This window comes from Periplaneta americana, chromosome 1, assembly GCF_040183065.1.
Source record: "Periplaneta americana isolate PAMFEO1 chromosome 1, P.americana_PAMFEO1_priV1, whole genome shotgun sequence".
Taxonomy (NCBI): domain Eukaryota; kingdom Metazoa; phylum Arthropoda; class Insecta; order Blattodea; family Blattidae; genus Periplaneta; species Periplaneta americana.
In genome coordinates, this window is record NC_091117.1 from 61,702,457 (window position 1) to 61,727,608 (window position 25,152).

Below are 25,152 nucleotides of genomic sequence, written 5' to 3' on the forward strand. Positions count from 1 at the left end.
ACTTACTTACTTACAAATGGCTTTTGAGGAACCCGAAGGTTCATTGCCGCCCTCACATAAGCCCGCCAGCGGTCCCTATCCTGTGCAAGATTAAGCCAGTCTCTATCATCATACCCCACCTCCCTCAAATCCATTTTAATATTATTCTCCCATCTACATCTCGGCCTCCCTAAAGGTCTTTTTCCCTCCGGTCTCCCAACTAACACTCTATAAGCATTTCTGGATTCGCCCATATGTGCTACATGCCCTGCCCATCTCAAACGTCTGGATTTTAAGTTCCTAATTATGTCAGGTGAAGAATGCAATGCGTGCAGTTCTGTGTTGTGTAACTTTCTCCATTCTCCTGTAACTTCATCCCGCTTAGCCCCAAATATTTTCCTAAGCATCTTATTCTCAAACACCCTTAACCTATGTTCCTCTCTCAGAGTGAGAGGCCAAGTTTCACAACCATATAGAAGAACCGGTAATATAACTGTTTTATAAATTCTAACTTTCAGATTTTTGGACAGCAGACTGGATGATAAGAGCTTCTCAACCGAATAATAACACGCATTTCCCATATTTATTCTGCGTTTAATTTCCTCCCGAGTGTCATTTATATTTGTTACTGTTGCTCCAAGATATTTGAATTTTTCCACCTCTTCGAAGGATAAATCTCCAATTTTTATATTTCCATTTCGTACAATATTCTGGTCACGAGACATAATCATTTACTTTGTCTTTTCGGGATTTACTTCCAAACCGACCGCTTTACTTGCTTCAAGTAAAATTTCCGTGTTTTCCCTAATCGTTTGTGTATTTTCTCCTAACATATTCACGTCATCCGCATAGACAAGAAGCTGATGTAACCCGTTCAATTCCAAACCCTGCCTGTTATCCCGAACTTTCCTAATGGCATATTCTAAAGCGAAGTTAAAAATAAAGGTGATAGTGCATCTCCCTGCTTTAGCCCACAGTGAATTGGAAAAGCATCAGATAGAAACTGACCTATACGGACTCTGCTGTATGTTTCACTGAGACACATTTTAATTAATCGAACTAGTTTCTTGGGAATACCAAATTCAATAAGAATATCATATAATACTTCCCTCTTAACCGAGTATATGCCTTTTTGAAATCTATGAATAACTGATGTACTGTACCCTTATACTCCCATTTTTTCTCCAATATCTGTCGAATACAAAAAATCTTATCAATAGTCGATTTATTACGCTGAAAACTGCACTGATGATCCCCAATAATTTCATCTACGTACGGAGTTAAACTTCTAAAAAGAATAGTGGACAAAATTTTGTACGACGTCAACAAAAGTGATATTCCTCGAAAGTTACCACAGTTGGTTTTGTCCCCCTTCTTAAAAATAGGTACAATTATGGACTCCTTTCATTATTCTGGTACAATTTCCTTTTCCCAGATAGCAAGTACAAGTTTATAAATTTCGCTATATAATGCACTTCCACCCTCTTGTATTAATTCTGCTGGAATTTGATCGATACCTGGAGACTTGTACTTTTTCAGATTTTCTATCGCAATTTCGACTTCTGAAAGCGTGGGTTCGGGTATAAATGGCTCAGCAGTTTGTATTTCAATTTCGTCCCAATCATTTCTATTTGGCCTATGTACATTTAGTAGTTGCGCAAAATAGTTTTTCCATCTGTTTAGGATTGATGGAGAGTCTGCAAGCAAGTCACCATTCTCATCCTTGATCACGTTTACCCTTGGCTGATATCCGTTCTTAAATTCCTTTATACCCTTATATAAATCTCGAATGTTTTTATTGTTACTATTTGTTTCTACCTCATTCAGTTTTTCCTTCAAGTAACCTCTCTTTTTATTCCTAAGTGTACAACTTGCTTCCCGTCTTTCATTGAAATAATTATCTCTCTTCTCCTCAACTGGATCCTGTAAGAATTTTAATTTTGCGTGTTTCCTTCTTTCTACTACCATGCAACAATCTTCTTCAAACCACGGTCTCATTTTCTTAGTTTCATAATAACCTATGCTCTGCTCAGCTGCAATTTTGATACTATCTCTGATATTTTCCCACACGCTATTAACATCTAATTCTTTCTCAACTTCGTCGGAACTTTCTACAGTGGCAAACCTATTCGAAATTTCGACCTGATAATGTTAAAAAGTAGTCAGAATATCCCCGTAATAATAATTTACTTGTTTTTATTTATACAGGGCCATCATTTTATTTTTACTTCAATTTTTATTGTAACTGAGTGAACGTATTTCACTCCCACCCCCCTACTAGTAAACTTCCAATCGTTCTCCACACAGCACCAAGGCCGCGTATGCAGTTAAAGTCGCCCGGTCATAGTGAACAGTACTGAGTTAGTGAGTATAGTACGTTCCAGAAATACGTTCGTGTTTTCCAGTGACGAAAGAGCTTTCAATATTGAATCATATTTTCGCACAGGTAGATCTACTGTCGTGCGTTTGCCTACGTCGTACCCCGGTTTCCCCCGCCCGTTTCTGCTCGCCCCTCTGTAAGGGTTAGTGGCTGGGCTGTCTTAGCTCTTTTCTGAAAACATTAATTTCTGTTAGGAATTGGACGTCTATGTAATATTATACAACTGTTTAAAATAACTTTAATAAAAGTGCCTCGTTAATTAACTGTCACGTGATTTCCCTCCTTTCTACGACCCTGCGACAAAACCACTTAGACGTAAAGTAGATAGCATGTCTGAGTAATTTTATCTTTTCGGATCGGACAGAAGTGAAGATTGAATTTACAGTAGGAAGGTAGAGAGGATAGAGAATTATTTCAACATGAGTTACTAGTACGAAGGACGAAACTGGTAATTGAAATTAGATACAATAGTCTATAGTGCGATAATATGCACAAAAGAACTGAAGCCTGTATCGAAATGAATGGCCAACATTTTCAAAATTGTGTTTAAATATCCATATTTTGATAATTTTTCAATTTAACTTCATTCTCTATATTGTACGCTAATGTGCTGTAGACACTATAATGTACACTGCATAATGAATACGTCCGAATGGATGGCTCAGTTCGTGAGTAAAAACACTCATTGTTAATACTGTACTGTATTTTGATTAAACAAAAACCTAATGAAAATTATCAAACTCAAAATCGCGATATTTCCTACTTTACGTATATGGACGAACCACTTTTGTTCCCTCCTACACCTAGTAAAGTGATTTGTTTATACTTTACGCCAGTAGGCCTATCATCGAACTTCAGTCGTGGAAGGGGGTAGCAAACGGTGTTTCCTGTTCTCAACCGTTGATCAAAAGGTATAACCAGGTTAATATTAGAAATGTTAGTAAAAATAAAATTATGTCTCTGTATTTAGTTGTGTTTCAATGTCTTTTAATTCCAGAATATGACGAAGTTGAGATTGCCATGAATTTGTGTTGTTATTAGAAACAACGTGTAGCTGCTGAAAGTGTTTGTAAACTTTTAAAACTCGAGGTGAAATATTGTATCGATTTCATTTAAGCGATTCGATGCAGGTTACAGCAGCCTAACAAGCCATTGTCGGGATGATTATCTGACGTTGATGAAGGGGCTCTGCGAAACGCATTGGAAAAAGAACTACCATGAAGCGCCCTAGAGCTGTCAATAACACTTGACCTCCTGTAATAATCGTTTTTCCGTGAATTTGAAGAGTTTCAGTTTAAGAGTAACCCACGCCGACGAGATCAATACGCAATGACGATTGCACAACCTAACAACGATTTGGGATGTCCCCAGCTAATCTAACATTCTATAGGTCACCAATTTAGAAGGAGATCGCCATATGCCATAAGAATTGAATCTCTTTATGCAATTAAGACAAAATAATGCTCTGGATACACCGTAAACAAAAAACGTAGCCCATGCGAGTTTCAATAATCCTATACTGGGTGTTCATTTCAAAATGTGTCATGACGTCACTGTTGTGAGTCAGCGATTTGAAGCGAGTTTCAGCTTTTATGTCAGAGAAGTTGCCTATTATTTAAGGCGTTCAATCTGAACTTGAGAACGTGTACGGTATAACTTGAACGTCGTAGCAACAGATGGCGGTCTGTACGGTCTGTGTGCTACCATAACCTCTTTCGAACTGTATTTTGCGCGAGGCAAATCGTACGTAGGGTATTTGTTATCATCGGTTGCGTACGGCAACATTCCACAACACAAATCAAATGCTCCGTGTCCATGTTGACCGTCGAAGTTAATGTCAACAAATACGTAAGTAATCGTCTTAATCCTCTCCCCATAAAGAAAAAAAATCACCACAGTACGTGTTTCCAAACAGTTCACATTCCTGCCACTACTGGCAATACCGTACGTATCGGTAAGTAATCTTCAGAATGAACGCCGTACTTGCCAGGCAACTTCTCTGGCACATAGGTAATACGCCTTTGCGGAAGTGTAGGAAGCTTGAATTCTCTAGGCTCATCGGCTAGCCACATGACGGCATACAGCGAGCCATGACACACTTTGAACTGAACACGCAGTAGTCTTCGGAGCAATTTTGTTTTAGCTTTGGAGGAGTTCTGAAGAGTATATGCTTATATCATTTCGAATGTATTTCGGTTGGTCGAACTGTTGATGCATCCGAAATTGTAGGCCTGTTCTAAACAACCGAATCGTATCTTCGAAGTGTTGTCTAATTGTCTAATCGCTATTCGTCAGTCGTCTGTTGATGTATCCGGAACTGTATTTTCGATAAAATTGAATTTAGACTCTGAATACCGATAACCTCTGCTGTCGAAAGCTTCCTTAAGATATAGAAATTTCTTTCAAGGAATGGTATCATTGCCAAGCTGAATCACCGGCAGGAAATGGAAAACTCACAGACCGATTATTCAGTCCTAACAGCTCAGCGACGAGAAATAGGAGTAATGGGGAGAGCTCCGGAGTAGAGATAAGAGCGAGTGGTCAGTAAAGAAATGCAGTACAGTTTAACTGTACTGGAAACGCACCGCTCTACCGCACGCGTTACATCCGAAGGCACTGAATGCAAGCGATTGACTAACACGAACACCCCTTGGCGTAACGTAATGGACTAGCCTGACCCAGGCGCACATTGTAGGCGATAATTATACTGTAATATACTTTATTTCGAAGACTGATCTGTATTTCTTGCTATGTTTAGTTAGCTTTTAAATAAATTTTAGCCTATCTAAAAACTTTAATCTATTTTCATTGCTAAATTAGGCCATTATTTGACACTTTTCTATTTCAGAAGTATCAATTTATTTTTCGTATAAAGTAAAACATACTTTGTTACGCATTTTTATTTAACAATGTGTCCAAATTTCTTTTTTGCACAATCGTGTTTTTGTTGTACTTACCGCAATAATTATTGACAGGTCTTGCGAGTTGGATTTACAAAACGCGGACTGATTGCTAGAGAAACACATTATTGCTACAATACATAATACAGGACCAGTGAAATGCAGCCAATTTTCCGTTAACTGTTCAATATTTATGTCCACGGACATGTCATAATTAAAAGCGCATATGGGGTGCTTACTGAGAGAATACAAGTTTACTACACAGAGTGCTTTTTTTCTCTCTCTTTCTATGAGGCCAGAAGGGGAACATCTCTGTGCACCGCGACCTGAGGTCTATTGTGCGTCCTTGGGATGATTTGCAAGCCCACCGACCGCACCTACGCCGAACCGACCTTACACCCTAACGACCAGTCCCACCATCCTTCCAAATCGTGTACCATTCCACCCCAACAGCCCCCCACATTCCCCACTCAGCGGCACACAGAGTGCTTTAATGACGTCACGAGTGTGGTTGCAATTGTACCTCTTAGTTACGCTGAATTTACGCTCACAACTCATTGGTAGTGATTTCGTAGCTTTTATTTACCATCCTTCGGCAGTTCTTTGCTTACTCCCGTACCTCTACACTTGCTGGCACATTATTTTCTTAACTTCCTCTCTTAGTTCTTCACATTCATCCACACGTCTTCACTTCTTTATTCGTGCACCTGCGTTACGTACATCATTTCTTTACTTCCCCCGTAATTCGCCTCATTCTTCCCTACTTAATTAATTTGTATCATCTCGTGGGGTGCGGCGACTTGTGACGGGGGGTAGATTTGCTTGCTTTTTCCACTCTGGAATTAATCCCATCCGAGCTTTGCCAGTCTTATTAGGTACACACAAGATGCCTTTCTTCGAAATAATGAAACCACGTTTTTTGCAGGTTCCTATGATTTTCACGTAACTGTACTTGGCATCGGAAAGGGTTGTAATGTACCCCTCCCAAAAAGACTCGATTTTTCTTGGGCATTGCTACTGCACCGTGCACTCTGATCATGAAATCACTCACTACTGGTCTGTCACCTCAGCTGCCGGTGTGATTCCTGATGCACATGGCGTCATTCAAATTCGTTATCAGAGATCGGAAACAACCCTGTAATAGTTACATTGACTTAAATGGAAGAGCTTTAACAACCCCTATTCTTTTAATTACTTAATTACCTATTGGCCTACATTGAAACAATATGCAAAGCGTTTGGAAAATAAATTGACTGTCGATTCAAAAAATATCGTAAAAATTTTACAGTATTTGTAATTCTAATTTCCACCTCCCAACTTGTTCTCGTCTCTTCTAACTTTTTCTTGATTCTATTATATTGCACTTACCACACTTACTTACTTTTAAAGGCTTCTCCACTTTGCAAGCGGTTGCCTTGGATTCCCTTTTTCCATTCTTCTATATTATTCCAGGATCCATCTTCCAGACCTGTAAGCTCTCATTGCTTCTATAATTCTTCCCCTCCACATATATCTAGGCCGTCCTCTTTTTCTTCTTCCAGGTGGAGACCAATTCAATACTTTCTTAGGCCACCTCTCATCTGACATCCGTTGCACGTGTCCAAACCATTGTAGTTGTCTTCGTTCCATACGGTCGATTATATTTTCTTGTACTTACTACACTAATATCGCAATATACTACATACATAACACGTTCAATATAGAAAAATAATCTGCATAATTTTCTTCTTCATTTGTCATTCCATAAATCGTTTGTAACTTGTTTCGTTATAGCTTTCTTGAACTTTACGGCAATAAATATAAAGTGGCTCTATTTATGTTGTTTCTTCAACATCCTTGTTGTAAGAAAAATGTACTTTATTTCACTTCCTTCCTGCATTATGCAAGCGAATCAAGAGGAGACAAAAACGATTATTGGTTTTACGTTAATATAATACAAGCATAATATGGATGCTAGGATACGATAACGTGGTATCCTGGATTATATAAAAGAAACTAAATTTTAACCGTCTATTACGAATTCACATTCTTCAAATTTTTCAGAAAAAATACACTACACGTAGATAAAATATCGTTTACGACTAGTTGTAAAAGTAACTTTATTGCTCTCGTGGGTCAATCTGACACACTGCTGCATAAAGCTGCGCTTTCGAAACTACGTATGTTGTACTACAGCGACTTCAAATTAAGACGCAACCCAGGCCCCGGCAGGAGGGCAGTACTCTCAAGCGATAACACCCAGAAGGGTTGTGCGATACTTGAACTGCTAAAGGCTCCGGCATGCATTCTTTCTTAGTGTTAGTTTATCTTCCGTAAAATTAATTTAATGGTGTTTATTTCCTTATCTTAAGACATAAGATGTTCAAAATGACCTCCACCAATTCAGTACAATTCTCATACCGGCGAAGAAGATGCTGAAATACGCGATCCAATTCCTGCCTTGAAATGCTGGAGATAACGGCCCGATTATTTTCTTGAAGTTCCTCTAATGCATGAGGATTGTTCACATACACTTATGTTTTAACATACCACAAATATAAAAGTCACATGGTGGTAAACATCATGATAAATTTAAACTTAAACAAAGCACAGTTCACCAAACACTTTAAGGGGTTAGGTACAGCTTACAGCAGTAAAAGTTTGGAAATATTCAACATTTTTTTCCTCCATTACTGTATCTTGTACAATAATGAAAATTCGTATGCGTAAAACACTGTCTTCCTGCTATATGAAAAAAAAAAAATATTTTTACGATTTAAAAATTATTTACATTTTTCTTTTTTCGAAATTCAGTTCACTGTGCGGTGATGAAGCGTTTACCACATAATTAAAAAAAACTATTCTACATTCTGTGATGAAATTTTGTGTGTATTTCTGCATGTCATATCTACAACATGATCCAAGATCACTTCTCTGCCTTTGATAAATTGTCTGATAAAAAATAAATTCATTAAAAAATGGTTAATTATCAGTATTTTCTTCTAACACAAAATAAAAAAAAAATATTTATTAAGGAATGTAGTTTAAAGAGCATGATATTGTAAACATAGGTTTCAGCAATAAAATAAAAGAGAGAGAACATGAAAAAGTTACAAAGTTTATGAGTTATGAGGGAAAAGCTTCATCACTGCACAGCGAACTGCCACCATTTTAAATTTTGAAATATATATATATATATATATATATATATATATATATATATATATATATACATATATAATTTTTTAATCGTAATTTTTTTTTCATATAGCAGAAGGACGGTGTTTTACACATACCAATTTTCATTATTGTACAAGATAGGCCTATATTAATGTGGGGGGGGGGAAATGTTGAATATTTCCAAAACTTTTATTGCTGTAAGCTGTACCTAACCCCTTAAATGAAAACTAAAACTGACCAAACACGTTCACATCCTACAGGGGACAAACTAACACTAATTGCATGCTGGGTCGCACAACACCTCTGGGTTTTCCGACTTGAAATACCAGCCTATCCGCCTGCCTGCCGCCGCACAACACTGCTTGGTTTTCCCGCTATAGAGAACGATCTATCGCCCGCCCGCCTACCCGTGACCAGGGTTGCGTCTTAAGTTGAAGGCGCTGTATTAATCAGCATAGTGGATTAGTGGGTTACTTTACAACGCTAGGTTATTTAGCGTCTGAATGAAATGAAGGTGATAATGCCGGTGAAATAAATCCGAAGTCCAGCACCGATAGTTACCTAGTTTTTTCTCATATTGGGTTGAGGGAAAACGCCGGAAAACCTTAACCAGGTAATTTGCCCCGACCGGGATTCGAATCCGGGCCACCTGATTTTGCGGTCAGACGAGCTTACAGTTACTTCAAAGGTATAGGCAATCTACATAGTAGTAGTGGATATTTTATACTAATCGTGTAAACATTACAAGAGATTGTGATGGGTCGCAGAATTGAATTAATTGAATACTATGAGTTTGGAAAGGAAGACAAATAGGAGTGGATAAGGTAAAAAGAAATGCAATATTAGAACAAGAGAGAAAATGAAAGAATAATACAAAGTTATTGAAAGGAAATCGATATAGAAAGTAAATGAATGTGAAACAACTGAAAGTCAAGTCATCGTATTACATCAGAAAAATGAGCGAGGGTTCCTGTTTGTATTGTGCAATATTTCTTTGTGTTACTTTTCTAAGTATAAAACATCAGATACTGTAAGCGAAACTCGTTTCAGGAAATGCTTTAGAAATGGATGCAGCTTGCTTATAGGAAATAGGAACACATTACGGTTGTGTTATTGTGAACGAATTTTATACAAAAAATAATATTCTGTTCATTTGACAGAGCACTCATTAATGCAGAATAATAAAGGGCATCCAATAAAGCATTTTTTCTATTCCCAAAATAAAATATATTATTTATTCTGTGTTATCCGTATCGAAATAAGATTCGTTGATTGGTTAATTTCTAAAGCACTGAATTTAGCAATAAAGCCATTGACAGACGAGCTTTCCATGTTTTGAAACTAAACTATATTATGATGTAACAGCAGGGCAGGATATCAAGTCGTCTTCGTTCATTTCGTCCTGGCTGTTACACAGTGGGCAAGATGGTGAGATCAGGATGTTCAGTCTATTTAGAATAGAACTTTGGGCAGACAATCGTGACATGTGATCATCCAAAAATAGCGACTGTCGACATTTTATTAGCGTTGCTGATTTTGTTTGGGTCATCATGCAGAATTTTCCATTTTTTATTTTTTATAGCCTAATCAATTCTGTATTCATTTAAGGGGATGCATATGTCATTTTTCAAACTTTTACAATTTCCACAGTACCCGAGACATGTGTAGGCTCCATTTCCAGCTCACGTTACCTAAACACAGAGTATGCTAGAGACGAACACATGTGCTTCTTCCTCAATTCTTCAACTGCAACTGACGTAATTTTCATTGGTGTTGCGTCATCCACTTCATAGTTCTGCCAACGTGTGCATTATTTATGAAACGACCCGCCTACATTTTCTGCAAATTATTTTACATTTCTTGCTCTTCTCCAATCCATGAAATGTTCGTACAATCTTTCATAAATCTTCTTCGATTTTTGAGGTAATAAATTATTACTAATATTCATAGCTTCCGTCGGCCTGGTTGGCGGAGTTGGTAGAGCGCTGGCCTTCTATGCCCGAGGTTGCGGATTCGATCCCGAGCCAGATCGATGGCATTTAAGTGTGTTTAAATGCGACAGGCTCAAGGAAGTAGATTTACTGGCATGTAAAAGAACTCCTGCGGGACAAAATTCTGGCACACCGGCGACGCTGATATAACCTCGGCAGTTGCGAGCGTCGTTAAATAAAATATAACATTTCATAGCTTCCTTCAATATTTCAGGAGGTGTTGAACTTAGCTCCACATCATCGATATCACTCATACCAGACATTTTGAAATCAAATATTGATTAAAAACTACAAACTCGCAAAGAAGAACTGCGTTTCCATTTTATTTTCGTAGTTATGGCGATTAGGCATATATTATCGCCTACAATATTTTGTTTTCCACTATTCAGACGGTGTTGATAGTTCCAAGATAATAAGTATCACTAAAATCCAAAGTTTCTAATTAAATGTAAAGCTTTTACCTACTATGTAACTGGTCGTAGAAATGCAACTCCTATGTAATGGCTATTAATACACTATTATGAAATTTACAATGCTCGCCAAGGCTCACTTAATACGCACTCATGTCTTAATAGCTATCATTACAGTCATGGCTTAAAAAAACAGATATTGTACGTCAATTTCTAGTAAACATTAAGATATGGTCTTATACAGCTACTATGAGGTTAAATCTTCATTTTGCACTAGTATTGCATTGTATTGTATTGCATGGGGCAATATTAAAGTAACAATTAAATTTTGCTACATTATTTATACACTTCAGCATACCTCGAAGGTTATAAAAATTGAACACAATACTTATGCTTTAAGCCGGGCATGGGCATAAGGGAGAGGAGTTAAAATTTATTGAATATACTACTTAATATTTCCGACGTAGCTGCTCTATTTATATAAAAGTGCAACTACTGTACACGAACTTGGCTTCCCATCCGCTTAGAAATGTACAAAAATAATGCGGCATGCCATTACATTAAACGTTTCAAATCAAGTCAAACACGTAATATTGACATTCATATGATCACCGTGGCCTAGCACTCATAAATAATCACGGATTAGGTGCTTCTAATGGATCCAACTTAGTAGGTGATTCTTTCCTGTCTCGGAATCATGCAAGTAGTTCCAGAAATCAAGAGGCAATAAAATGTAAGGACCTACGAGTATATCGGCTATTCCTATTTCAATTTCAATTTTATTAGAAAAGACCAATTCAATAACCGGACTGTAATGTAGGTAATACGTTTTGCTTTCAAATGAAGTTGTATATAGTTGTAGACTACATTAAATGGTTACTGGAGTATATGAGGAATTTTTCTCGCGCTATATTTTGCCTGTGGAAAGCGCTGAAAGATCTTCCATCAGGATGTCATATCGAATAAGTGGCGTTATGCACATTGGAGCTGAGAGAGCTTTGAACCGTACGCCGAGGAGATTCTGGAATCCTTTGATCTGTTTACATCTCCCGAGCCCTAAGTACAATCTTCGACCCTGCGTCCGTGCGGATTGCAAAGCGGCTTTGCAACGAAAGCAAAACGACGTCGTCCCTCCATCTCTACCGTAACACTTCACGGTCCGTGACTTCCTCATGGAAACGAGTCTTTCGTATTTATTCTAAGTCCAAACGTAAATATTATTCTTCATATAATTCACATCCGTATATCATCACAATCATCATCATGTCCCACAATATAAATCATGAATAGTTTATTTCGCATTCACAAGTCATAGTTCTTCAATCCCTTCCTCGATCATCTACATCTCTTCCTCGTGGTCTGTACTCTTTCATAACTTTCAGAGCCCTAGGGTGCTATTCATAGACATTTCGCTAGCCCGCGCTACGAGCGTGATAAACTAGCCCCGGCTATCGACTGATTACTTGTACAGGATTCATATCATATCACTAACACTGGTTTATGAATACGAAAAACGTTAGTTCGCTGATCATCCACCGGAAGCCCGCGCTAAGAATGTCTATGAATATGGCCCCTAGTTTCTACCTTTATTTCGAAATCTTCCTACCTCTTCATGAAATTCTCTATTTATGCGAACAGGTAGAATATACTAAGTTATTATCTTCAGCAACGAAATTATTTCTACCATTATACGAGTATCACTGCCTCAATATTGAAATAGCTTTTTCAAGACGCGAAACTGGGACACAGACAATATGCCCGACCGCGGTGTACATAGGAACAACAAATGCGCTAAACTTTATGTTATATGGGAACTACTGCCATAGGTTCGAATCCTTCTTAGAACATGCCTGTCAAATTCGTGCACTGAAAGTGTGAATAGTTGCTTGTGTACCTGTGCGTAGTGGTGAAGGCAATCAGCATTAGTCACTCTGTGTTGTTTACACTGGACGGCTGTGTTAACTGTGCAGTGGCGTTTAGGTATGACGACGTGTAATGTGTGTTTCAATTCCGAGTGGGAAGACAGTGTTTCTGTGTAATACATAATGGAAAAGAGCGGTGTTTGAGTTGCTCCGTGGAAATATAGTGCGTAACACATAATATTAAACGACATTTTACTCATTTGCATGCAGAAGCCTACGAACGTGATAAATTAACAGAAACCGTCCAAGAGAAAGCCATTGACAAATATAAGTCGAAATTTGAGGACAATCCTTCATTTTACGCTACAAAAGTCGCGGTTCGTGCGTGTTATAAGTAGACATCAGAAGTTAAGACACTAAAAATGGTATTTTACGGGCCTAAAAAGGCCCTAAAAACAAAAATATGCATTGAAATTATATTTAATCACCCATAATTCATGAAGTAAACATCCGTAAGACCATAAGTAACTTAACGAAGTACACTGGAAAAGTAGTTTCTCTGTTCTATAGACTTGTTTCACTTGTACTTATTCATCCACAACTTCACGTCCATAATTTGAGTTACAATAAACAACAAGCAACTTTTCAAGATTAACGCACAAACTTCTGTCACGTTTGTTGGGCAAAATCAGTGTGACGATGATTAATGTAACAATAATGAGACGTCGGTAGAGCCGCGAAGTCCTACCAGCAAGCACCATCTTTGTCCACCACAAATTATAGTTGGACTCACCGGGATTCGAAACCGGATTATCAACGTGGAAATGCAACGCTTCGTGTATTCGACTAATAACTTATTTTTGTTGTTGTTTAGTCAACTGTACAAAGACAGTTTCGAACTTCACAAGTGACACCAATAAGGCATCACTCATGAGCAACTAAGCCAGGAATTAATGGGGTAGGTCAGTGCTGGAGCCAGGTAGCAGTGCTGGTTAAGGACAAGGTCGATTCCAAAGTAAGCGAAACAACAACACTACGTTGCAACAGGGTGTCCCATATCTATGACTGCTATATGAACTGCAATTTCCTTAGTGTCGAACGCAGAAATAAATGCAGTATTGTTGAGTGAGTAGTCATATAAAGAAAAAGGCAAAAAAGGTACATATAAAAGCAAGAAAAGGGTAAAAAAAGTACATATTAAAGTAAAAAAGGCGTAAACGGGAAAAAAGACAAAAAAAAAGGCAAGGTCAAATTTCATCAGAATGCTTCATTTCTCATGATTCATAAACATTTACTAAAAACCTTTCAATATGAACAATCAAATAAAATAGGTATTTTCCTAAACTTACGATGACTAGTTATGAGATATGTAAACTTATTGCATCTTCTTCAAAACCATTCACTGAGGGAGAATTTGTTAGATATTGTATATTAGCAGTAATAGAGGAAATCTGTCCTGAACTGATATTAACGTTCAAATCCATAAGGTTGTCTCACAACACTGTTGCACAGCCAATACTTGAAGTGGGTGATAATTTGGAACAGCACACGTCACATAAAATTAAGAATTTTATTTCCTATTCTTTAGCCCTGGACGAGAGTACTGATAGGAGAGATACTGCACAACTAGTGGTATTTGATAAGGGGTGTGGACATTCAGTTTAATGTTTTCGATGGTCTCTTCGATGTTGTTTCACTCAAAGATCGCACATGTGGAGAATATATTTCTGATACTATGAAAATAATGGCCATATTTAACACTGGTATACTGTTTTAATGTTTACTAAAAACATGATTGTAATAAGCATATAAACCTACTTTGTAATTACTATTGTGTTCCAAACTGACAGCACAATAGTAATTTCTATTATATACATTTTACGGACCAATAAGTCTACTGAGAAGAGAGAACGATGATGATAAAGTTATTATAGTAATAAGTACAGGGACATCATTTTATTTTTACTAACATTTCTAATATTAACCTGTCTATACCTTTAGAGAACCGGAAACACCGCTTGCTCCCCCCTCCAAGACTGGAGTTCGATGATACTGGTGTAAAACACAAATCACTCTACTAGGTATAGGATGGAAGAAAAGTAGTTCATCCATTTACGTAAACTAGGAAATATCGCGATTTTGAGTTTGATAATTTTCATTAGGTTTTTCTTTAATCAAAGTACAGTATTGTATTAAGAATAAGTGTTTTTACTCACGAAGCGAGTTATCCATGCGAACGTATTCATTATGCAGTGTATACTGTCTACAGCACATTAGCGTACAATATAGAGAAAGAAGTTAAATTGAAAAATAATCATAATATGAATATTTAAACACAATTTTGAAAATGGTGGCCGTTCATTTCGATACAGGCTTCAGTTCTTTTGTGCATATTATCGCACTATAGACTATTGCATCTAATTCCAATTGCCAGTTTCGTCCTTCGTACTAGTAACTCATGTTGAAATAATTCTGTACCTGCTCTACGTACTGTGAATTCAATCTTCACTTCTGCCCGACCAGAAAATATAAAATTACTCAGACATGCTATCTACTGTCCGTCCAAGTGGTTATGCCGCAGGATTGTAGAAAGGGAGGAAATCACGTGACAGTTAATTACTTAACGAGGCCCTTTTATATAAGTTAAATTAAACAGCTGTATAATATTACGTAAACTTCCAATTCCTAAGAGAAATTAATGTTTTCAGAAAAGAGCTAAGACAGCCCAGCTATTACAGAGGGGCGAGCAGAAGCAGGTGGGGGAAATCGGGATGCGACGTAGGCAAACGGACAGTACCTGTGCGAAAATATGATTCAATATTGAAAGCTCTTTCATCACTGGAAAACGCGAACATATTTCTGGAACGTACTATACTCAGTAACTCAGTACTGCTTACTATCTGCGATCTTGGTTCTGTGTGGAGTTGGAACTTCCGTAGTAGAAGGGGTGGGAGTGAAGTACATTCAAAAACTCAGGTACAATAAAAATTGAAGTAAAAATAAAATGATGTCCCTGTATATTAGTCCACACCTGTGGAGTAACGGTTAGAGCGTCTAGCCGCGAAACCAGGTGGCCCGGGTTCGATTCCCGGTCGGGGCAAGTTACCTGTTTGAGTTTTTCCGGGGTTTTTCCTCAATCCAATATGAGCAAATGCTGGGTAACTTTCGGTGTTGGATCCCGGATTCATTTCACCGGCATTATCACCTTCATCTCATTCATACGCTAAATAACCTAAGCTGTTGATAAAGCGTCGTAAAATAACCCACTAATAAAATAAGTATATTAGCTATACCTAAATAGGAGTGCAAAGTATATGCACAGTACCAGCCGCCACTGTTACTAGACAACAGCTCTACGTTCACGCGCCCGGCCCTACCTTTTATCTATGACATCTACTTGAGTCAATACAAAGAAATAAAGCAGTCAGGAGACATGTACCATACCTAAACGCCACTGCATAGTTAACACAACTGTCTAGGGTAAACAACACAGAGTAACTAATGCTGAGACGTACCTTACGAACTGCCTTCACCACTGCGCACAGGTACACAAGGAGCTCTTCAAACTTTCGGTGCACGAGTTTGACAGGCATGTTCTTAGATTATGGGCGTTTGTTATGAGTAAAATGTTCAATGTTGCCTTAGTCTGGGGACCAAAGTCGTGCTGGTCTTTCGTCATGCAATTTATACCTTTTTTTATTTACAAGTCTAAAAGTTCGAAATATGCTCTTAAAATATGTTTATTGATGTAAAAGGTTTGCCACAACAGGTGAAATCTTCCAAACATCTTTCCAGGTAGCCTTCATTTTATATCTTTTCATCATACTGAGTTCTTCGATTTCTTACTTTCCATGGCAAAAACGCAGGTACAATATCGCGTCACTTCGCAGCGCTATTTTCTCCAAGTTATAAATCATTAATCCCATCTGTTCTTCGAAACGCCTCAAAACTTTATTATCCTGGGAAAAAGTTTCCCTTTCAAATATCAGAACTCCTTCGTTCTGAGCAGAATGCCCTTTCTTTCTTCCTTCAATAGGTATTGTTCTACAATTCCAAGCCATTTTTTCCTTACTTTTCCACTCTCGTTTTGACAGCTGTGAGCATTGACGGCTCGCTAAATATGACGGACTACGAGAAGTTATGAGCCATTCTAAATGATCAAAGTGAAGTCATATCAGAAAAATATGTTCGCTTATGATTATTCCAACTGAAATCTTTCGAATGCAAACTTACTTAAATATCCATAAGCGTGGTATTATAATTTAATACATTTTAGACATTAAATTAAACAATTAATTTAATACATGGATGGCTGAGAACCAGATTGTTCTAAGTCCAACTTTTTATAAGAAAGAAGTTTGTGTTTCATTGTGTTCCAGTTCTTGTCTGGATATGTGAATCGATCAAAATTGTAAATATTCCTCTCCATAAGGTTGCCATGAAGATATTCCAAATTGTTTCATGAAGTTTGAATGTCAGGAGTTTAAAATAGCTCTCCTGAAAAAAATAGTAAAATGTACTTGGAACAGTCTGGTTCTGGGCCATCGATATGTACGCTAATCTAATACAAGCTCTAGCTTTTTACTTTTCATAGAAATAGTGACATTGTAAGAAATTAGTTTGGAATTTGTCGCTTATCACTTTAATGTCATAGCATTCTGTCACTGAAGTCTTGCCTCTTGAATTTTTACAAAGAAGTTTGTTATAATTATCGGTAAAAGAAAATTCAATATCAAGTAGAAAAAAAAGAGACGAACACGTCCAACATAACATGCTTTTGTTTCAGTTTAACAGAGAAGTAAAGTCACTAGAACCATGTATCATTTATGGGTGTAACGCCATCGTGGAAAATAGGTACGATACGAAAATGGTGTTCTAGTTTCTAAGAGGGCAATTTTCACATGGCCAAGATGATGAATTATGATCTATATTAACCATCTTATGACACTTCTATTCTATGGGCATAGTTAAAAATTTCGGTGAATGGGTTCCGTACGTTGAGGTTATGCAAGAAAAGTGAGCTTCTTAGCTTGCTCGTCATCGTTTAGGTCGTCAAAAACAACGATATTTGTCCCAGATTGTTACTGGTGATGAAAATTGATGTTTTAACATCAACAGTAGAAAGGAATGGCTGAGCCCTACGACAAAACCAATTCCGCGTGCAAAAAGCTGGTGTCCGTCCACGCGATCTAAGTGTTATGCATCTGGTGAAAGAGAGAAAATGGCGTCATTTAGTCTACTATGAATTCTTTCTAAGGAATGTAACCATCAATGCTGAGATTTAACGCCAAAAATTCAGTCGCCTTGAGGCCACAAGAAGAACTACTGGTAAGACTGCACCTAGTGATTTTGAAGCATGACAATGCAGTCCACATGCTGATGACATTAAGAAAGCGGATATACAAAAGCTCGGTTGGAAGGTTTATCACAACCATTCTAATCACCTGACCTTGCTCCACCAGATTTGATCTTTTCCTCTCTCTATACAAAAATCCCCGGAGAATCTTGAGTTAATATAGATCTACTCAAATATTCTGTCGCGTGAGATTATGAGAATATACTTTCTTAAATTGGCGTGTGCATACATATTCTCAGAAGATATTCTGTCGCGTGAGAATATACCTTCTTAAAAGTGCTTTGGGTGAATAAACCCAAACATTCTGTCGTGTGATATTATGCGTTCTCAAAGTCCTTTGTATGAATATACATAGATATTCTGTTGCGAAATTATACACTTTTCAAAATATGTCACATGAATATACTCTGATTCTTTTGCTTGAGAATATCCTTTCTCAAAGTCATTTGGATTATAATTCAGATATTCTATTTGCGTGAGAAACCTTTGGGTGAATATGTCCAGATATTCTGTGGTGTGGCAATGTACCTTCTCATAATCCTTTGGCTAAAACTATCCAGTTATTCTGTCACGTTAGAATAAACTTTTTCAAAATAATTTGTTTTAATGTGACCAGGTAATCTGTCACGTGAAAAAATACTTTACGAAAACATTTCGGACTAATAGGCTATATTCAGACATTATTTCGAGTAAGAATATATCTTCTTAAAATTCTTTGGTATTCTTTTACGTGGGAATACGGCATACTGTACCTAAAATTGTTCGCTTGAATATACACAGATAATCTTTCGTATCACAATATACAAATAAAAATCATTGTGCGATTATACGTAGCTACATTTTCAGGTGAAAGTATTCTGAGGCATTTTGTGCTTACTTGTGTTAATTACCTTTTGTATGGATATACACGAATAATCTTTGGAATTAGAAAATATTAAAAATAATTTTCTTCATATAGCTAGATATTCCGAGTGAGGATAAAAGTATTTGAATTTCTTTGCTTTTATGTATATATATATATATATATATATATATATATATATATATATATATACACTCACAAAAATAGCTGGGCATAATCACACAAAAGTATTGTAAATATATATATATATATATATATATATATATATGAGTAATGTACTTATTTACAATATATATATATGAGTAATGTACTTATTTACAATACTTACCTACTCAAATTTCTTTAAGTAAATTTAGCCTACTCCAGATATTTTCTCGTATAAAATTTTAGATTTAACATTTTTGTCAATATACCCGATTATTATTTAAATTAGAGATTTTTCAGTTGGAATCTGTGAGAAAATTAAACATATATATATTTTTATATATATTTTTTTTCTTCCCTGAAATAAGCCCGCACATTAATTCATATTGGAATATTCGAAGTGAGAACATATCGACGCTCCATCAATAACAGCTCGTGACAGTTTTCTATATGTGTGTGTGTAGTGTACTTACATTTCAGTTGAAACAGCTTCGTAATCCCGCATGCATTTGTCTGGCTTCTTACGTCCAATAGTTCTGCAAAAAGAGAACAAAATGACAATAGCATGGTACAATCAGATAAGTTGTACATTAATGCTCGAAACCCTATTGAGTGCTTTTATGTTGGCACGTATCTAACATTTCAACAATACAAACACACTTATTGAGATGTAAACGCCAGTAAAGCAGTAAGTTGAGCTGTTCGCAATTAATGGAGCTCCAAGCTCATTAGTAACTTATATAAGTACTAAGTGATTTTGGTTTATTAGACAACCATCTAGCTAACTGCTAAAAAATGCTAAGCTTGTTATTGCTATTATGATTTAAAATATATTCTAAATATTTAAAATTTGTGTGTGTTTTTTTTTCAGTTTCAAGTATTTTATTTGCTTTAAAATGCAAGTATAGCAATGGTAGAATGAGGGCGATGGTTTAATTAGCGGAAAAGTATCTTCTTATATTCAATTAATGCATATTATAAAATAAAAACACGTGAGTAGTCTCGAAACAAGAATAAATACTGAATAATTTTGTAATGTATGGATTATTGTTTAACTAGGGATTATTTTTCCCGTCAATTTATGCGTGAAAGTATTACAGTCACAATGCAATTTTCCTTGTATATCAATCAAACCTGCCTGTAACGAAACCTGTAAATAACGCGAATCTGTCCATGAAGAACCTTTAGAAAAATTTTGTACTACTACTCACAAAACTGACAATCGTAACTCTAGTAATTTATCTCACAGATGAATGGCACTTTTATTCAGTAACAGCGTTCTATTCAAGGTACAGAACGAGGTACTGCTCGCTTCCGTATCTCAAGTCACACTAACACAATGGGCCTTGGCTCATACTGCGGCGCCTCGCCGAGATAGCTAAAGAAGGTCACTTTCGCTGCGATCCCTCGCTCCTCATGTATCTGGTTAAATCAGTTTATATTGTTTAGAATCGATATTCTACTTCAGTCCCCCTCGCGTATGTGGTACCTAAGAGGTTACATCCAATTTCGGCTTCCCCTTCAAAATTTTCTAGAGCTCCTTCAGGGGAGCAGCGTAACCCGGAGTGAGACTAGTGGCCAACAGGCTTGGAGCTCACATATTTAATTTTGTACAGCCCCAACCCCTTGCAAGGACGCGTTTTGCGTACCTTTTAAATTTGTCCTCCCAATTCTCTTTCGATTTTTCGATTTTTCGATTCTACTCAACTGTAAAGAAACCAGTAATGTAGCTCTTAAAGCCTCAATGCAGTAAGTGTTTCAAATTTTGCACTTTTTGAGACATATGTACTTATCCCCTCATACACACTTAGAGAAGACGTAGTTCTTCGTCAAAATGAGGTAGATGGTTTAATTCATGAACATTCAGTTTTAAACCTTCAGCTACAATCACAGGAATAACATTTCTTTGCAAAATACTCTGCACAATTAAACATTCTTGTAACAAAATTTTGTCACTACTATTTTCATCTCTATGTTCATTCAGGATTCGCACTACGTAGTCACTGTTTTAAATTTAAATTATTTTTAACCTAGATAGTATTAGTTAGGGTCTTGAAACTTAAAGAATTCGGCGGTATTTTAGTCTCTTGTGTGCGCAAATTTTTTAACATTCTATATATTTTTTGGAAATGAACATGAGCTCCATTTTATTTATACAGTAAAAAGCGGGGAGCATTGTAAGCATTTAGCTATCCTGTAAAATACATCTTCCTCTATAGTAGATCACTGCAATGCGACCGAGGACGGTATTGTCTACGTATTTTAACTACTACATTCAATGGTAGATATTCTCTACCGGGTGAGGCAAAAATCTCAGGATACCCTTTTATATCTGAGACGGAAGAGGGAGTAAGATTTGAGTATCCCATGGAAGAATGGTTGAGGGGGCCAACTTTTGCTGGTAATTCCGGAACATGGCCATCATATTGAATCAAGGTTAAATTTTATAATTGGGAAGGAGGTCGTTATACATATCAAACAAGACCAAACTTCACTCAGGAATTCATTGTAGTGATCAGATTTGGCAAATGAGTTGTGGTTCGAAAGATATTAACACAGAAATTTGATATTATCGGTGATGTGTCAGAGGATTGGAGTGATTCTGATGTCTAGCGAAATCAGTTTGCGTATTATAGCTGCAGATTTCAACAACTGACATTCAGAAAGGCCACCAATTTCACACAGCACTATCGCATCCGTGATATCCAAATTTAGAGCAACTGGGACAATTCAAGAGAAGTCACGTACCTATCGGCCGAGAATTTCAATCGACGAGGGAACTTCAATACTGGTCTATCAGAGTCATCCTCTAATAGTTTTTGCAGCATCTGAAACACAAACTGGAGCTATTTATTGGCATGAAGAATCCGTACAATGGATGACTGGCTGATACCACTTTCTGCTGAGAGACGTCGAGTGCTGCGTTTTGGATTTTAAGCAAATGACGCCAAAAACAGTTTTAAGGTTCTCTCGTCAGTTGCAGTTTTCAGCCGACCACTACGTGGCTTGTCTTGTACAGTCCCAGTTACTACAAATTTGGATATCAAGGATATCACAATGTTGTGTGAAATTGGTGGTCTTTCTGGATGTCGGTTGTTGAAACCTGCTGCTATGATACTACAGCTGCGTTCTCCAGAAATAAGAATTACTGCAATTATTATCTTCTCTTTCATGAATGCCATCCCCAGATGATTGAAACGTCACCGGTAATTTTAAATTTCCGTGTTAAAAACGTTTGAACCACAACACACATGGCAAACCTGATTACGGCAATGAATTGTGAGAAAATTTTGGACTTATTTGACATGCCACATGGTCCCATTCCCATTTTCTAAATGTGATTTTGATTTAAGATGGCCAGCAAAGGTTGGCCCATTCACTCAATAATGAGATACTCAGATCTTTAATTTTTCTTTCAATCTCCGAAATGAAAGGATGTGCCTAGACTTTTGGCTCACCCTGTATATCACGCCCAAACTGTCGGTGGATATCGAGCTGTCTGATTAAGATGTTAGGATTGTATGTCAGAATTGAGAATGCAGGTGCGACGAGGTCTCTAAAGGCGATGAGACATGTGACATGTTGTAATTTGCATGCATAAGTGCTACGTTAGTACATCTCAGATACTTGCTCATACTTCGTGGAAATCTATTTTGAACCGTCTGTAATACAATTAGCTTACTGTAGTGTGTCTATGCCGCACTTTGCACAAGTAGGTCATGCTGAGACTGTAACAGCCAGTAAATACAGTGACAATAATCCGACGGTGGAGAGATGTTGACTATATCAATGAAGAGATCTGAAATAATGTTACTTTGAAATGTTTTAAGATGTTTTACTTAAAACAATTGGCAAAGAGTGTGTTAGGTTTTCGAAGGGAACTTCCTTTTCCCCTAATCGAATTCCACAATTGCTGCTCTAAGTGAGTTATGATTAAAATTCCCAATTTATACTATTTCAAAATTGAAATTTCTAACTTCCACAATTTTAAAGTAAAACATTATGAACATTTTACCAATTGTTTACGTTCTTATTAGTACCTACTTTCTATAACAAATTTGTAGTGTGTGGAATTATTGGTTTCAAAGTTATTAATTAACATTCATTAACTTTCAATTATTACTCAATATAAAGTCCCTTACATGAAAATTTGAATCAGATAAAGCTGAAATTTTGAAGAAAAATACTTCGAACGTAGGCCTATAGAAACGACACTTGCTATGTATTTTGTTATTTAATGTATATTTACGATCCAGAAATTTTAACATTCACCTTCATTACGTTTGAAAAACTTATTGTAACATTACACACTAAAATACACATTAAAACTAATTTTACATCTGAGATCAATTTTTATTATTTGTACTTATTACAACATTCTCTGAAATTGTAAACTAATATGGATAAGAACTGTGTCGCAAGGAGCAAACCGGAGGAAAATGCTGTGAGACAAACAACTGAGAAACCAGCAAATGAAAATCTAGTTGGTGTACTACAGAATTAATAATAATAATAATAATAATAATAATAATAATAATAATAATAATAATAATAATAAAATAATAATATAGTCACCGGCGCAGCTCAGACGCTTGCCTGCCGATTCTGAGTTGCACTCAGGCGCGGGTTCGATTCCCGCTTGGGCTGATTACCTGGTTGCTTTTTTCCGAGGTTTTCCCAACTATAAAGCGAAAGTCAGGTAAACTATGACGAATTCTCGACCTCATTTCGCTATCACCAATCTCATCAAAGCTAAAAAAATAACATCGTAGTTGATACAGCGTCGTTAAATAATTAAGTAAAAATAGTAACAGTAATAATAATAATAATAATAATAATAATAATAATAATAATAATAATAATAATGCTTTGGAACAGAATATACTATTAAGAATGAAAGTAATAGTTATTTATGCAACAAGTGGATAATGATTGCTGATTTAGTCACTAGAGTTGAGAGAGACTGGTAAGGTTAAAGTCGCATGAAAGAGCAAAAAACCAGAGTCTGATGAAATTAAAAGGCCTACAGAGATATCAAATCTGGACCAGTAATGACTTCCATAGAGAGATTTTCTTTCAATAGCAGCAGGAAATACTCCCCTCTATTCAAATGCGAAGTTTAGTTGGAAATCAATATTGAACTTGATGGCATGGGAAAAGCCAACGTCCATCGCTTCATAATTGAACTATGAGTAAAAGGCATGCGGTTGTGTACATAGCCGAGCTATTTGTCAAAAATGTAAATCAATAGTCTAGGTGGCTATTGTTTCCAATTTGAATTGCTACAGACAATGCACTCAAAGTACAATTGTTCACTGTTGAGAGACTGTAAATTAAAGCATTGGAGTGTTTCTTTTAATCTTCCATAGAATTTTAACTCTGCCAAAACACTCTTGTAAAGATAGCTAATTTTTTAATTATTGTTGCGTGAAGTACACCGGGTGAGTCACGTGCGCCTTATTTGTATGGAGTTATGCAATCCCGAATGAATGAATGAATGAATGAATGAATGAATGAATGAATGAATGTTAGCCATGATGTCCCATGTTGGACACAGGCCTCCTGTGATGGGGTTAGAACCCCCTCGACAGGGATGGCTCAAATGTACTCGCTTGGTGAGCCAATCCAAGCGAGCTTGTCGTGTATACTACTTTTATGACATGGTTAATAACCCTGTTCAACTGTAACTGGTCTCAGCACTCTGTTCTTTGTTATTTTTTTTTCCTTGCACTACACACATTATACTGACACTGGCACTTTGACAAACACTGTTTGCTATTTACACTATTTACCTGACACTTTCTCAACACTGACTTTACTATTTACAAAACTTATCTCACATTTTCACTAATACTGACTTTACTATTTACAATATCTTAACACTGACTACGTTATCTATTTACAATGACCTTCCCTAATTCTTTCCACAAAACTCTGTTCTTTGCTGTCCTCGACCATTGTTTCCCCGCCTCTCTGGTAAACATGTCAGACCATCTGAGCCGTGGTCTTCCCTGTCCTCTCTTTCCGACGTAGGGGTCCCACATCGTGACTGCATGGGTCCATCTTGCCTGGTGTAGTCTCGCCACATGTCCCCCTCCCCAGGTCCACT

At 36.9% G+C, this 25,152-nt stretch overlaps 1 protein-coding gene across 7 annotated transcripts in view; it reads right to left on the reverse strand.

Annotated features, from left to right (window-relative positions):
• LOC138696326 (fibronectin type III domain-containing protein 5) overlaps positions 1 to 25,152 on the reverse strand; it is a 1,093,145-nt gene that overhangs the window by 397,482 nt on the left and 670,511 nt on the right. For all 7 annotated transcript variants that reach the window (XR_011331357.1, XM_069821140.1, XM_069821143.1 and 4 more), the window contains one exon: positions 19,517 to 19,579. The gene's annotated coding sequence lies outside the window, so the exon portion shown is untranslated. The remainder of the gene's footprint in view (positions 1 to 19,516; positions 19,580 to 25,152) is intronic.